This window comes from Oratosquilla oratoria, chromosome 33, assembly GCF_046742065.1.
Source record: "Oratosquilla oratoria isolate Oo_2021 chromosome 33, ASM4674206v1, whole genome shotgun sequence".
Taxonomy (NCBI): Eukaryota; Metazoa; Arthropoda; class Malacostraca; order Stomatopoda; family Squillidae; genus Oratosquilla; species Oratosquilla oratoria.
The window spans coordinates 44,314,483-44,331,281 of record NC_134809.1 but is presented as its reverse complement, the minus strand read 5'-3'; the positions used below and the strand labels follow the sequence as shown (position 1 = coordinate 44,331,281).

Here is a 16,799-nt window from a genome sequence, read left to right as displayed (position 1 = left end):
CACCACCATCAACCGCCCCTTAATCGCCCACGAAAAAGCACTTGATGGCAATAGCCCTCTTTTATACACTAATATACTTTAATTTTCTTACAGACATTCTTCCCCTTCCACGCAAACCGATCCCGCGCGAGCGGGTGGTCTGTCCTAGCTAGTTTATTGTTCACTAACGCAGTTAGGGTGTCTATAGCTAGGTCATGTCACGGTCAAGAGGCAAAAAATCCCCAAGTTAATCATATACAAATACACAGTAAGCCCAGGGGTCACTAACGGGATTAGCGGTCTAGATTGGCAAATATATATTACAAAGTAATGTGACTTTTTTAAAATCCGTATTATCACGAAATAAGAATAAGGAAAAAATCTGTGTGTTTTTCTCCGGGATTTGAAGGGCTTTTGTCTAGTTTATTAAACTTTTGCATATCTTTTCAGTGGAGGGAAAATAGCTGAAGGATTTAGTCTGATCGGAGGGAAAATGAGCAGAATTCTAATTCCGTTCAATAGATTCCCGGGCAAAATCCAACACTGATGTTTTCCTTGTTCTTATTTCGTAATAATATATAGTTGCCAATCTAGACCGCTAATACCTTTATTGATCCCTGGGCTTACTGTGTATGTGTATATGATTTACTTTGTGATTTTTTGCCTCTGACCGTGACATGACCTAGCTATAGACCCCCTAACTGCGTTAGTGAACTCCGGGCTGACCGATAATGACCTCGCATGAAGGTTTTCTGTCCTCCTCCATGACCTGGCTCTGTTGCTGCTGTTACAGAACAAGATCTTATTGGTCAACGTCCTGCTACGCGGATATATCGAACTACTGCATAATTATATTATTCACTTTTTATTTCCAATGGAGGGAAAATACTGCATAATAATATTTCTGTTTTATTTTCAATACAAAATTGTAGTACATAAGTGGAAAGAGAAAACATAAGAGAAGTTCTTCATTACAATAACAAGAAACAAGAATAATCCACATGGAGCCGTCGATATAAAAACTATAGAGGTAAATTACTGGCACATAACATCGGAATCGCTTCATCAAACCCATTGCAACTTGTTGTATCTATTCATAAATGTTTTAAACACGATTTAGGGCAACTGATGCATCAACATACTATCTTGTTTCCATGGGGGGGGGGGGGGCGAAACGTCCAGTCAATGGTGCGAATCGTCCAAGGTTGGGTGTGAACTGACTAGGGGCGAACAGACCTGGGGGGTGATATGAAAGCGGCTGGAGGAAGTACGGTAGATATTTTTAGCTACTTGGGGTCGCATGTGTCGGGAAAGCGAGGAATGGCGGTAGATTGTAGATTGAGAGAAGCATGTAAGTGCTTTGGTGGATTAAAAAAAGCGTAGACTCAGAGGTGACTTGATACAGGTCTTTAAGATTTTAAAGGTAATCGACATCAAAAGTGACAATATTTTCACATTGAATGAGAATCAGACAAGAAACAATGGTCTCAAACTGTCCGGAAATAGATTCAATTTGGAAGTAGGTAGAAACAACTTTGCCAACCGTGTAGTTAATGAATGGAATAAACTTCCTGCATAGGTAGTGCAATGTACTTCAGTTCGAAGCTTTAAGAATCATTTAGATAAACACCTAAGCAAGATGCTGTAATGATTATAATTTTTTATATTATTTGTTTTTATTTTGTTATCATTTGTCTGTCTGATTTTCATTTATCATTAGTTATATGTCAATTTATTATTATTTACTATTTACCTGTTTGTTTATTATTTAACTATACCTATGCATTTATTTATGTATTTTATTTGTTATTTACATTATTATAGTTTTTATTTATTATTTTATTATGATGATTTTTTTTCGCATCCGACCTAGATATGGACCAAAAGGTCTCCTGTCGGCATGCTCCGCCTTTGTAATCCTTTGAAAAGTAAGATTCTAGGACTGATTGCGCGATCTTTTCATTTCAAAAGTCCATCACTCATTAACAAGCTATATAAATTGTTAGTTCGTCCACATTTGGAATATGCTGTTTCTGTATGGTCACCGAATCTCATTAAAGACATTGACAGACTGGAAAAAGTACAGCGGTGAGCCACAAAACTGGTTCCAAATATAAAAAATAAAGCATACGAAAAGCGTAGACTCAGACATGACTTGATATAAGACTTTAAGATTCTAAAGGGAATTGACAACATCAAAAGTGACAAAATGTTTACACTAAATGAGAATCAGACAAGAAATAGTGGTCTCAAACTGTCAGGAAACAGATTTAATTTGGAAGTAGGTAGAAACAACTTTGCCAACCGTGTAGTTAATGAATGGAATAAACTTCCTGCACAGATAGTGCAATGTAGTTCAGTTCAAAGCTTTAAAAATCATTTAGATAAACACCTAAGCAAGATGCTGTAATGATTATAATTTATTTTATATTATTTTTTTTTGTTTTGTATCATATGTGTTTAATTTTCATTTATTATTAGTTACATGTTCATTTGTTATTATTTACTATTTACCTGTTTATTATTTACATTATAGTTTTTATTTATTAATTTATCATTATTATGATTTTTTTCGCATCCGACCTAGATATGGACCGAAAGGTCTCCTGTCGGCATGCTCCGCCTTTGTAATCCTTAGTATGAAAGGGTGATTGTGCCGACAGCATTGTATGGAGTTGAGACGTGTTTGAGATGAAATGTCTGAGAAGTATGGTAGGGGTTACAAAGTTGGAAAGAGTGAGAAATGAGATGAGGAGAATGGAGACAGAAAAGGAGTTGGGAGATTGGGTTGATGAAAGAGTTCTTGGGATGGTTTGGACACATGAAAAGAATGAGTGAAGAAAAATTAGTAAAAGAAGTGTGGAAGGCAGAGGTGGATGGAATGAACATGAGGGGGCGACCGAGAATAAGAGGATGGGTGTTGAGCAAGAGGGGGATATCTATGGAGGAAAGGAGAAGGCCGAAGTTAGGGGTGTGTGGAAAATGGCTGTGTGGATGACACTGTGATGCATGAAAAAGGGTGGTGAGGAATAGGAGGGGGGTTATGTGTGAACAATATTTCAATGCAGCCCAAAAGGATTCCTCCCTGTCTTCAATTTTTTTTTGCATGAGGGGATGAGGGTGGATCACTGATTAAATGAAGTGGCCTTGCTGTAGATGTGCCGTGTCTTGCTGCACTGCTCCTGACCCAGGGTGATGGGAGGGATGTAGGGATGACCTGTCATCCAGAAGCTAAGATGAGAGAGAGGGGGATGGTGAATGGGTGGGAGTGGAATTATGCTTTTTGACTTTGGCTACCTCCCTTGTAAGGGGGAAAAAGCCCTTGCTATATGCATATATTTCTATACTAATATTTTAAGAAGCAATTTATGTACAAGGAAAGAGAAACTGCACTGCACAGAGCAGTGACTGAAAATAAAAACCCAACATTTTTGAAACCCAAAGAATACATTCAGATTTAAATTCATATTTCACAAAACAATTTCCATAATAAAAAGGATTGAAATTGAAAGAGGGGAAATGACTGGTTGTTCATAGTGGCCCTACAAAATGGAGAGTGAAGCTTCTCATTTTCAACCAAGATCTCTGTCAATTTTAACTGTATTCCTTATACCTTTTCACACATGGAGAACTGAGAGCTATCAACTGCTCCCATCAGCTTTCTATTTTCAGCTGGTGATAGAAACAACACTACTACAACACAGAAAACATTCCAAGTTTTCTTCCCATAGAGATTTGTGGGAAGGTGTAAGGACTGTTGCCAGTTACAGAGGGGCTGCAGGTTTTCAGTTAATGAAGTTCATGGCAAATATGATTACTTATTATTGAAATTGAAAAGTCTACAAACCAAAATTTTTGTAGTCACCACTCTAACATCTTGTAAATGTCCTTAGGGGTGAGGCAATCTCAGTTGTGTAAGATACCCCAAATATCTTTCTGCAATATTTTTTTTGTATGGTTTATTGTATTCCATATATCTTTGATTATTCTATCACACAACATATATTCAATTTAAAATTAGAATTAACATTTCAAAAAATGTGGTAAGGTTTCATGGATTTCATTCCCTTTAACTTCCTCTCACAACAAGTCCAACTCCCTTTCTCTTGTCATGTTTGAAATTTAGGAACAAATGGTGTGGCAGGGATGAGAGAAGAGACAAAAAGAAAAGAGAAGGAAAACGGAGAGAGGAAGAGAAGGGGGAGAAGAGGATAACAGAGGGGAGAGATGAGACATTAGATCAGGGGTGTATGGTGATTCTGTCCATAAGTAATGTATATAGCTACCAGTATACACACACACACACATGTGTGTGTGTGTATATTTACCTAGTTGTATTCTACGGGAAGGGGAGCTATGCTCATGGTGTCCTGTCTTTCTCAGTGTCTAGTTTACTCAAATTCGTGTATAGTTTTTGCAAACACTAATGTTTGGTCCAGTTTCTTCCAGACATCACTGCTGTGTGGAAAACTTTCTTTTTTCAGGTCTCTTCTATAACTGTCCTTTTTGAGTTTCTTTTCATGTCCCCTTGTATTTCTCTAAGTCCTCTCTATCAAGGACTTCCATGCCTTTCATGATTATGTAGATGGTCAGCAGGTCACTTCTTTCTCTTCTTTGTGTATGTTCCAGAGTTGGTAAATTCAGTTTTGTGTGTGCGTATTTACCTAGTTGTATTATGCGAGAAGGGGAGCTATGCTCGTGATGACCAGTCTTTGTGTCTTGCAACATCTAGTGTGGAAAGCTGTTTTTTTCAGATCTCTTCTATAACTATCCTTTTTGAGTTTCTTTTTGTGTCCCCTTGTTTTTCTTCTATCTCAATTTAACGAGTCTTCTCTGTCAAGGCCTTCCATGCCTTTCATGATTCTGTAAATGACTAATAGATCACCTCTTTCTCTTCTTTGTTACAGGGTTGGTAGTTCCAGTTTAGACAATCTTTGTTCTTATGTCAATTTTGAAAGTGTTGGGGCCATCTTTGTCGTTGCTCTTTGGATTCTTTCTATTTTCCTTGTACTGTATTCATTTTCATACAATTTTGTGCTGTCCCGATACTCTATTTTTACTTTTTCCAAATTCCATTATGCTATATTTTTTAATGTTGAAATTCATCTTGCTTTTCCGACTCCATTCCCATATTTTGTCTAGGTCTTCTTGTAGCGATATGCAATCTTCTTCTGTTCTTACTCTCTTGAGTAATTTGGCATCGTCAGTAAAGGAGTTCATATAACAGTTTACTCCCTTATCTATATCATTCATATATATATAGCAAACATTAAAGGAGTCAGTACAGAGCCTTGTGGGACACCACTTTTCACATCTTCCCAGTTCAAATTTTTGTCTCTTATGTACCACTCTCATTTTTCTCCCACTTAAGAAATCCTTCATCCATTCCAGCAGTTTACCTATTATTTCAATTTTTCTCATTAATTTTTTGTGTGGTACTTTGTCAAATGCCTTCTGCAAATCCAAAAATATGCAATCTGCCCAGCCATCTCTTTCTTGTATTATCTCAATCTCGAGTAAAAGCAGATTAGGTTTGTGGTGCATGATCTTCCACTTCTAAAGCCAAATTGTTTGGGGTTTATTTTATTTTCTTCCAAGTGTTTGGTCCATTTGTTTCTGATGACCTTTTAGCATATTTTTGCTACTGTGCTTGTAAGGGATACTGGTCTGAAGTTTGTAGGCGAACATTAAGGGAGAGCGACTGGAGGAAGTGGATAGTTTTAGATACTTGGGTGCAAGTGTAGCAGGAAAAGGTGGAGTGAAGGTGGAGGTGGAATGTAGATTGAGAGAAGCGAGTAAATGCCTTGGTGGATTAAAGAGTGTAATGAGGAATAGACATTTAGGAATGGATGCGAAGAGGAGACTGTATGAAGGAGTGATTGTGCCAACAGCACTGTATGGGGCAGAAATGTGGAACATAAGAGAAGAAGAGAGAAGGAGTTTGAATGTGTTTGAGATGAGGTGTCTGAGAAGTATGGTGGGGGTTACTAGGCTGGATAGAGTGAGAAATGAGGAGGTGAGGAGGAGAACAGGGGTGAAAAAGGAGCTGGGAGATAGGGTTGATGAAAGAATATTAGGATGGTTTGGACACATGGAAAGAATGAGTGAAGAAAGACTAGTAAAAGAGGTATGGAAGGCAGATGTGGAGGGAGTGAACATGAGGGGACGTCCTAGGATGAGGTGGGTGGATGGGGTGAAGGGGGCTTTGGGGAAGAGGGGGGTGTCTGTTGAGGAAGGAAGGGAGAGGACGGAAGACAGAGGTGAGTGGAGAATGGTTGTATATGGATGATGTTGTGATTGCATGAGGAGGAATGGGCGGGGGGTAGTATGTGTGAGTAAATTTTGACGCAGCCCGAAGGGATTTCTCCCCGTCCTCTCCTTATATGCACGGGGGGACGGTGAGGGGAGGTCACCGATTAAATGAAGCGGCCTTGCTGTGGATGTGCTGTCTTGCGACACTGCTTCTGACCCAGGGCGGTGGGCAAGGTGCAGGGATGACCCGTCATCCAGGAGGTGCTCAGATGAGAGGGAGGGTGGGAGGGGTGTGGAGTGTATTTAGGGATGAAATGGGTGGAAGTGTTTTTATGCCTTTCCCTTTTTGGCTACCTCCCTTGAAAGGGGGAAAAAGCCTTGGTATATGTATGTATATATTGGTACTATGTTTGCATCTTTCCAATCTTGCAGGACCTTTCCCTCTTTGAGTGAGAAGTCATTTATCTTGTATAGTTTATCTGTCAGTATCCAATTTGCAATTCCATCTGGTCCATGCAATTTCCTGACATCTAGGTTTTTTATCTGGTCTCTTATTTCTTTTTGTGTTACCTTTATTTCTTTCATTGTGGATGATCTTTGTTGTTGTCCATCTTCCCAAGATTGTGAGCTTTCGATTGTAAAAACATCTAAAATGTCTTATCATAACTTCTGCCATCTCTGTGTCATCTATATATTCTTTATCTCCTTCACGCAATTTCACTACTTTATGTTTACCCTTTAGTTTTTCACTTATATATATATGTGTATTTACCTAGTTGTATTTTGCGGGAAGGGGAGCTATGCTCGTGGTGTCCCACCATTGTATCTCGCAGTGTCTAGTTTGCTTTTAAACTCATGAATGGTTTTTGTGCATACTATTTCATTATCCAGTTTGTTCCAAGTGTCCAAAACTCTATGTGGAAAACTGTTTTTCTTCAGTTCTCTTCTATAGCTATATTATTTTATTTTCTTTCCATGTCCTCTTGTGTTTCTCTTGTCCCAGTTAAGTAAGTCCTCTATATCAAGTATCTCTGTGCCTTTCATGATTCTGTAGATGGTCAATAGGTCACCTCTCTCTCTTCTTTGCTCCAGTGTCGGTAACTCCAGTTTAGCCAATCTCTCCTTGTATGATAGGTTTGCAAGTGCAGGTGCCATTTTTGTAGCTGCTCTTTGGATTCTTTCTATTTTCTTTATATTCTTTTTGGTACTGGGGGACCACAATGTCGCCGCATACTGTGTGTGTGTATTTACCTAGTTCAGTGGTTCTCAAACTGGGTTCCATGAAGACCTTTCAAGGGTTCCATGGCAAAAAATTATAATTATTTATTTACTTGAACAGGAATGAATAAAATGAAATATAGAAGTGACGAAATCTTTGTGCATTTGAGGAGAGAGGGCAAGAGACTACGAGTGTATGACTATTGTGTTGGTGACGGTTAGTCTTAAATTTTTTTAAGTGTCAAAATATTTTTTATTGGGGGTTCCACCAAGTACTAGCAAATGTGAAAGGGTTCTGTTAGAACGAAGAGTTTGAGAACCACTGACCTAGTTGTATCTTACAGGAAGGGGAGCTATGCTTGCGGTGTCCAATCTTTGTATCTAAGTGTTTAGTTTGCTCTTAAATTCGTGTATGGTTTTTGCACACACTTATTTCGTCCAGTTTGTTCCAGATGTTTACCACTTTGTGTGGATTTTTTTTCAGGTTTCTTCTATAACTATTCTGATTTTTGTTTTCATGTCCTCTTGTGTTTCTCGTCCCATTTTAATAAATCCTCTCTATCAAGGACTTCCATGCCTTTCATGATTCTGTTGATGGTCAGTAGGTCACCTCTCTTCTCTGTTCCAAAGTTGGTAATTTCAATTTAGCCAATCTCTCCTCATATGACAGGTTTGAAAGAGTTGGAGCCATTTTCGTGGTTGCTCTCTAGATTCTTTCAAATTTCTTTATATTCTTTTTGGTACTGGGTGACCACAGTGTTGCAGCATACTCCAGTCTAGGCCTTATTAGTGTGACTAAATATTTTCTTTATCATTTCTTCGTCTAAATAGGTAAAAGCCACTTTTATTGATCTTAGCAAGATGTAGGATTCTCCGATTTTTTTCATTTATTTATCAGGGGACAAGTCATTTGAGATAATTACTCCCAGGTCATTTTCAGATCCCACTTCCTTTGTTCCAATTGTATATTGTCCTGATATTCTTTTTTACTTTTCTGAGCTCCATTATGCTGCATTTCTTAATGTTGAAGTTTGCTTCCCACTTCTCATACCACACACACATACACCTAAAATTCTTAGTACATCCATGTCATTCAAACAACACATCACAAACATAAGGACTAAATGCACACCTAGACTTAACATGCTTAATTCAATTGCAGGAACAACATTTGGACAAAACAAAGAAACTAATACTTCAGTATTTTCTATAATGTATTAGTATGCATACACTTGGTGATGAATTATGCAAGCCCTAAAACACACCCTTCAGACCATAAAAAAACCCTAAAAGACAATTACAGGCTACAAAAATACAACACTTACAGACCATTTATATCATGAAATGAAAGTCCTCAAAGTCAAGGATCACGTTGACATGAGAGGTACACAAATAAAGCACACCCACTATACTATATAGCAGAACACCCACACATGCCAGGAAACTTCAAAACAACACTATACCTATACAGACGCTCCTCTACTTACGTTCATTCTTTTTACGTTTTTTCGATTTTACGTTTGAACTGAAAAAAAGTGAATTTTTTAGTTTAGCGCGCTCTCCGTAGTTCAAACGATACTTACGCATGACGCTGCGTCCATTGTTTACATTGCACAAACGACAGACTGAAAGTGCCTTGCCTCCTCCTCCTCCACCATCTCAATTTATGTTGCTTGAATTTAATTTATTTGAAATTAATGTTATTATTTTACAATGTTATGTGTATAATTAATTATTTAGGGGTGTTTTGTAAGATACGGTAATAGAATTTACGGATGTATAGTACAGTAACAACTTACGTTCATTTTCAACTTACGTTCGGAACGTAACTAAAACGTAAGTTGAGGAGCGTCTGTATTGCACACAAATACTCTCTTCTCTTCCGCCACATCCACCAGACACCAGCCTCCAGAAGCATCTACATAATTATATCACTAACTACTCCATCAATCAACAAACTGAAAGAATGCATAGCTGCATGACACCCTGATATCCATCCCTTCGAAACCCCTCTCCCTCAAACTCAAAAGGATAGTCCACCTAGCCAGACTGATGCCTTGAAAAATAGACTACATTTCCACAAGTTCGGCCTTGTTTCCACTATTTTTTAGTCCTTGACACTCCAACTAACATTTCAATTGAATGTTGGAGGCGTCAATATGTTGAATGTTGATCCTGTCCCCAGGGACATCGTCCTCTAACAAAACCTTTAAAAATGGGTCGCAAGTTGACATTGTTTACTCGTCACCACTTCCGTACAATGATGCCTAGATGCCTTTGTAAGTGTCATGAGATGCAAGTGGGACACGAGGATGCTGACGTCGGCGTCTTGATTATATATTTTTTTTGTAGTTGTACACGAGTTAGCCTGGATTCTATACACTGGTTTGATAATGTTTTCTGTGACTATGATTACTCAGAGTAAATGAGAATGAGCAATAGAGCAGTGACTATATTATGTGAATAGTGTGATGCATTGTACATATGGCAGCTGATGCTGCGCATGAAAATGTGACTCCTACTGAAGAGGTTAACACATTTTATCTACATCTTGGTGGCTTGCCCAACTGCAGATAGTGTGGTAACTGATATCAATATGTGGTTTGCTTTTCCTTTCCTCACTGCTGAAGTCACTTATTTGGGTCAATTTGTCATTGTCAGTTATTCCATTACTAGTATACAGTATGTTATTTGAAATGGGCATCATAAGAAGGTTGCAGTCACATGTCAGACAAGGTATATTAGCACTTTTATTCCTCTGTTCCTGGTAACCTTTCCTCTTACCACATTCATAACTCCATTTCTTTGGTGCATTATCCCCAAGTAAAGAAACACTATTGCCAATGAAATATTAGATACTATGTTGTATTAGTGTGGGATTATGTGTCACTGGCTTATAGTGGAAGGGAGGGGAAGTCACCGGTTGTCAACTCTTATGTGAGGATGTGGAGGAAATAACCTCAAAGTTAAAATGTAGTAGATACTGGGCCCAGTCAGGAGTTGCACCTCCAAATAGAAAAGAGTGTTGACAGGGTTTGAAGATGGGCAAGGAGATTAAACAAAACCGCTTGCAGGGGCCTGTCGCCAGCAAACCTATTTATACGGCTTATACTGGGAATGTTTGGTTTCCCGCAAATAAACTATCATGTTCTTAATTACTAGTTATATGTTGTTTACAGTATATAATATTTCCAGGGGGGAAGGGTTCCTTATTATTTGGTTGTCGTGTGTTTTGTGAGTTAGAGGTTGACTGCACTTATGAGTGTGTTCGTGTGTGTGTTGGTGACACCTGCAGGAAGTGCTTTGTCGGCAGTTGCTTAGTCAGCGAGAGTGGTGCCTGACCGTCGGCGGACAGTGAGTGATATTACTCATCATGTATATGGTGGCGTATACATATCATCCCTGAGGGAGTGATGAGAGTGAGGGGAGGAGGGGAAGGAAGAGTGAGGGGGGGAGAAGAGAGGGATGGGGAAATAGGGGAGAGGTGAAGAAAGAACTAGGGAGGGAGGGGAAATACTGTAGAGGGAGTGGTGAGGAAAGAGAAGAGGGTGGAGTAGAGGGCAGTGAAAGGGAGGAGAAAAACAGAGATGGGGGAAAGGGGAGGAGAGGGATGGGGATGAATGAAAAGAAGGTGGGGGGAGAGTGGTGAGAAGTGAGGGGATGGGATGGGAGGGGAGGAGAGATGGGAAAGGCGAAAAGAAGGGGTGGGGAGGGAGGAAGGGGAGGTATGGATGGGGGAGGTAGAGAGAGGAGACTGAGGGAGAAACAGGGCCAAAGGGGACAGGAGGGGAGGAGGGAATGGATGAGAGAATGGGGGGGAGGAGAGGGAAAGAGACAGCGTCATTGGGAAAGATGGAAGAAGGATGACAGGGGAAGGGTAGCAGAGCGGAGGAATGGGCGAGTGTGTAGAGGGTAAGAAGGGAAGAGAGATAAGAGGGGGAGTTGGGAGAAGAAAACAGGTGAGGGGAAGAGTGCGTGTTGACAGGAGCCGAGGGGAAGGAAGAGCGGTGAGGGTTGGAGCAAGCTGTGGTGAGGGCAGAGGAAGGAGAAAGGCGAGGTACGTATGCAGTGTAAGTAATGTAGCGAGTGTTATCGCTTTAGGGGGGAGGCTAAACTTTAAATCTATCTACCTACCGACCTGCTTGAAGGAGCTGTAGCCTTTGCTGATCTCTCTTTCCCGTGCGTTTTACCAATTTCGGAAACCTCCAATCTCAACGACTCCGAGCTCAACACCAAGTGTTGGTTGGTACGTTGAACGCACAATACAATACACTAACACCCAATGGCGACTGTCGTGGTACCACACGCCTCTAGGAGCTTGCACTCTCAATACGGGGTAACTATAGGCCAATATTAATTATTTAGGCCCACCAATATCCCAAACCCACCATAAGGCGCGCTAAAATGTGCTTCAACAACCCCTCACAGTAACACATGGAGACGGTGAGGGCATGGGCAACGATAATAGTAACGCCAGTCAAAGAAGAAAGAGGACAGCGGAGGAGAGAGGAAAGAGGACAGCGGAGGAGAGAGGAAAAAGGACAGCGGAGGAGAGAGAAAAGAGGAGTAGGAAGAAGAAAGGAGAGGGAGAAACAGGCGAGATAACCGAGTAGGAAAAGATAAAGGAAGAAAAATATAGAGGAAGGAAGAAGTGGTGATAAGAGGACACAGGACAGAGATGTGAGGAGATGCAAAAAGAGGGAGGGTCAGGGGATGCGGTAGAGTGGATGGAAAAGGATGTCAATTTATCTATCTATACACCAAGGGATTTTCCCAATTTATAAGGGAGTTAGCTAAGTCAATAGGCACCCACTCCCCTCCACCCTCCCTTTCCTCTCTCTCACCTTGGGTCCTAGTGGATGACGGGTCATCCCAGTCTCCTGCTCACTGCGCTGGGTCAGAAGCAATATAGCAAGACACAGCACATCCACAGCAAGGCCGCTTCACTTAATCGGCGACCCCCCTCTCCGTCCCCTCATGCAGAAAAAGTGAAGACTGGGAAAAATCCCTTCGGGCTGCGTCAAAATATTATTCACACATACCATCCCCCACCCACCCACTTCCATGCATCACAGCATCATCCATATATAACCATTCTCCACTCACCTTTATCTTCTGTATTCTCCCGTCCTTCCTCAACATATATTCCCCCTCTTTCCCAATGCCCCTTTACCCCATCCATATCATCCTTGGTCGTCCCCTCATGTTCACTCTCTCCACCTCTACCTTCCACACATATTTTACTAATATTTCCTCATTCATTCTTTCCGCGTGCCCAAACCATCCCAATACTCTTTTATAATCCCTATCTGGCATCTCCTTTTTCACCCCCGCTCTCCTCTAGACATCTAATCTCAAACATTCAAACTTTTCCTGCTTCTTTAAATTCCACGTCTCTGTACCATACAAAGCCGTCGGCGCAATCAGCTCTTCATACAATCTCTGCACCCCATTTTCCCAGGCACCTATTTCTCATAACACTTTTTCACTCCCCAAGCGATTTACTTGCTTCTCTTAATCTACAATTTACCTCTACCTCCACTCCTCCCTTCCCTGCTACACGCGACCCCAAATACCCAAAGCCTCCACTTCCTCCAGCCTCTCTCCTTTAAGGAGAGAGGCTGGAGTCCTGCCACCCTCTCCCCTGGTACATAATCATCTTACTTTTAGCCGGATCCTTCAACCTTTTCCTATTGCATATCTTCCCAAACTCCGTCACTAACTCCCTTAATCCCCTCCTCTGACCCAAGGTCTATATAGTATAGGTCAACCCACGAGCGCTCCGTTTTTTCCTGTGTTCTGCGCATCCGTGACGTCAACGGGTGCAGTAGGGGTTAAACGCGGGAGCGTGTGTCAATCTGTGCTTGCCACTGAACGGGACAAGGTCACACTTCTCTGCCTACTTATCCTCACCGTTCATGTAGTATCACAATGCCGTCTTGCGCCGTGCGTAGCTGTGCTAATTTTCGAGTGAAAGGGAAATCAAATGTTCATTATTTTCGGTTTCCAAAAGATAAAGAAACCCAAAATCGCTGGATTCAGCTGTGTGGGAGAAAAGACCACATAAACCCACTGACTCAACGTTTATGCAGCAAACATTTTGAACAATCAGCATTTCAGAGAAATATGAAATTCGAACTCCTTGGAATACCGGTGCCTCCAAGTTGTATAGCATTCAAGCCTGGTGCAGTTCCATCGTTACATTTACCATCAGACACAGGTCCACCAGTATTGCAAGAAAATAGCAATGATTATTATATGGATCATGTGAAGATCTGTTTCCCTAGAACACCCATGTAAAGAAATTCCACCCTCATAGTAAACTGGCAAGATGTGACCTTGCACAGCTGTCCCCAGGTCAGATCCGAAGGCGGGGTTATATTCGCATCTAAAGTCATGTCAAGTCCCTGGGATCATGTGAAGACCTACCTCCCCAGATGTGCTCATCTGAAGATCTGTCTCCCTATGCCCGTCTGGGGAGCCAGATCTCCAATTAAAGTTAATAATAGTAGTAATACTAATTATTATTATAAGAGAGAGAGAGAGCGGGAGTAGAAAAAGAGAGCGAGAGTAAGGCCGAGAGAGAGAGAGAGAGAGAGAGAGCGGGAGCAGAGAGAGAGAGAGAGAGAGAACGGGAGCCATGGGGAGGGGGAGGAGGAGGAGAGAGACACCTGACAGATCACGCCGAATGCACCCAGTGACGTCACTAACCCCCCACTTCCCCCGCTGGGTATTTGGAACCTGCGCGTGCGTTGACCTATACTATATGGACCTTGCTCTGACCCTGGAGGGGATGTATGCGAGGAAAAGAAGGGGAGAAGGGACAGGGGATTCGAGAATTGGGGAGGCGAGAAAAAGAGAGGAGGGAACGAGAGGAAAAGGGGGAGAGAGGAGAGGGAACGAGAGGAATAGAGGGAGAGGAGGAGGAGGAGGAAGGGGACGAGTCAAAAGTGAGAAGGGGAAGGGAAAAGAGAGGGCGGGGAGGATTACGGGAGAGGGGAAATATGAAAATGAAGGGTGGGAAGAGAAATAAGGATACGAGAAGAGGTGAGAAAAGGGGTAAAAGAGGTATGGGGAGGGCAGAGGTGTGGAAAGAGGGGGAGAGAAACAAATGAGAGTTGGTATGGGGAGAAGATGGAAGAGAAGGAAAATAAAAGGAAAACAGGTAATGTGATGAAGGGAGGAAGATGAGGGGGAAAGGGGAAGACAGCTGGGAAGGAGAGTAGGGGGATGAATGGGAAAGGGAAAAGAGGAGGAGAGGCGGAGGATAGCGGGGATATGAGGGAAGATACAGCGATTAGGTTGGAGGGAAAGGGGATGAAGTGGGGCGAGGTGTGGAGGGGCCAGAGACGAGGTGGGTTGGGGAGGAGGGGGGGCACGAAAAACGTTCGTGGTTCAAGGCTGAATCAGCAAATAGAGAGAGAGAGAGAGAGAGTTATATACTGCACATAGATACATCAACAGAAAGAACGAGCCGACTGCCAACCTCAGCAGACTTGAGGCAGACTAAACATGTTGCTGCTCCTAATGTTGACACCAGCTGCTGGTCACCATCGCCTTCGCTATTGTCCCCACCCAATTTATCTACACTATACTGTGCACGGTGTCCTTCCTCACCAACCCTTAGCCAATTACTCATTTTGTCCACCGTACCACTTACCCCCACCACCCAACCTTCCCTCTTTCTTCACACAGCAGCCATTCTCCCAATCCACTACTCCATAAGCATCAGACAACCAAGCAAGCATGGAAAAGAGGCCCTTGAGCTTCTGAGTCGGCCGGTCGGTTGGCCGGCTGGCCGCAAACCGCGTCGTCATGGCAACTGGGGAAGTCGGCAGCAGTGGCGGCGATGGTAACACCAGCCCACCACCACCTACCCACCCACGCTTAACCATAGCACCAAAACCACCACCACCGGCAGCGGCAGCAGCAGCAGCAGCAGCATCCAGTCTCCCTGTCTAGTTCTTTGGTTCCTCCTCTGTGCCAAGCCTCTTCACGAACTGGCAACTGCATACGCCCAGAGTGTGAGAAGGCACAGATGCTGCTGCACTCAGTTGAACATGTGACATCGCCGAAGAAGCAGGAACAGCGGAGACCGCCACTACCACATGCTTGCTGACATTCAGTACCCAACCTAGCTGGAACAGTGGCAGGTCCTGCCAATCGATTCCTCGATGATGTGTGTGACCATCACAACTCTTTCTTTACGAGGGACTTGACCCTAACCGAAGCCTTTCTTAACCAGCCCGGCCCCTCCCTAGTTCCAGAGGTGGTACATGATAAGGCAGGAAGGAAGGAAGGCATGCTTAGGCAAGCTAGGCTATGCCGGGCAGGCAAGAGGCGGTTATAATCGCGCGCCCACCTATCTGCACAGGCGCTGACGCAAGCGCGCGTTTGTACCACGATCCGAACGTCGATATCTATAGAGCCGAGTATCTATAGTCAGATCATACTTGCTTTAACACCAAGGCTTGCACCACGGATAGTAACGAGCGGATTGCAGGAGCCGCGTGTGGGCGAGAAGAAGAGCGGAAGAGAGGAACAGTTATCGACGGTCTTTTGCACAAGTTCCCGCTATCCTCTTCCAGTGAACCAGAAATCTTCTCTTTTTTGCCACCCTGCAGAAATAGTTGTCCTTTAGCCTATTTTCCTAGCTAACGTTGTCCGGAAAAACATTTCATTCATTAGAAGTAAAGTCGAATTGAGGTAAAACTGTATTCACTAAGTTACCATTTTTACATATACATACATCTGACGACACTGAGCCTGCCTATTTAATCCAAAGAACCGGCACACTCAACCACCACCATCCACTCTCCTGCGTCCCCCGGCAGTCTAGTCCTAGCATTGGGAGCGTCGAGAAGAGGAAGATTGAACCGGAACCTACACCGTGCTACCGGAACGCAATACGGTCCACCCGCCGTCTGCACTGCGCAGGGCTGACAGGTCTACTGACCCTCGTCTACCGACACTCACCGTCGAGGGCCCTGCCCCCTTCGCCACCCCCCCCACCCACCGCTTCCCCACCTCCATGTGCACTCTCCCTCTCCCTCCCGTCCCCCACTTTCCCTCGACAAACGCCAACTCCCCCCACACGCCCTCCCTTCCTCCCTCCCTCCTTCCTTTCCCTTACAGTCAGCAACTCTGCACCCACGGTCTGCAGCGCCCACAGCCAGACACCTTCAGAAACGTCTTCATAAACCGCGTTCGCTAGCACCCCAGCAGGACCACGGTCATTTGCTCGATGACAAGATACGTATCACCTGCTACACCTGTTTCGGGGAAAATAAACAAATCTCGAACATCACACACCGACTGTCGATTCCCCTCCACCTACCCACCAACACTTC

General features: G+C 43.0%; 1 protein-coding gene across 1 annotated transcript in view; it reads right to left on the bottom strand.

The window, feature by feature from the left end:
* The window catches only part of LOC143017870 (uncharacterized), a 66,613-nt gene extending 50,226 nt beyond the window's left edge, over positions 1-16,387 (bottom strand). Inside the window, exon 1 of the mRNA XM_076172871.1 lies at positions 16,337-16,387. The gene's annotated coding sequence lies outside the window, so the exon portion shown is untranslated. The remainder of the gene's footprint in view (positions 1-16,336) is intronic.
* Positions 16,388-16,799: the final 412 nt, after the last annotated feature.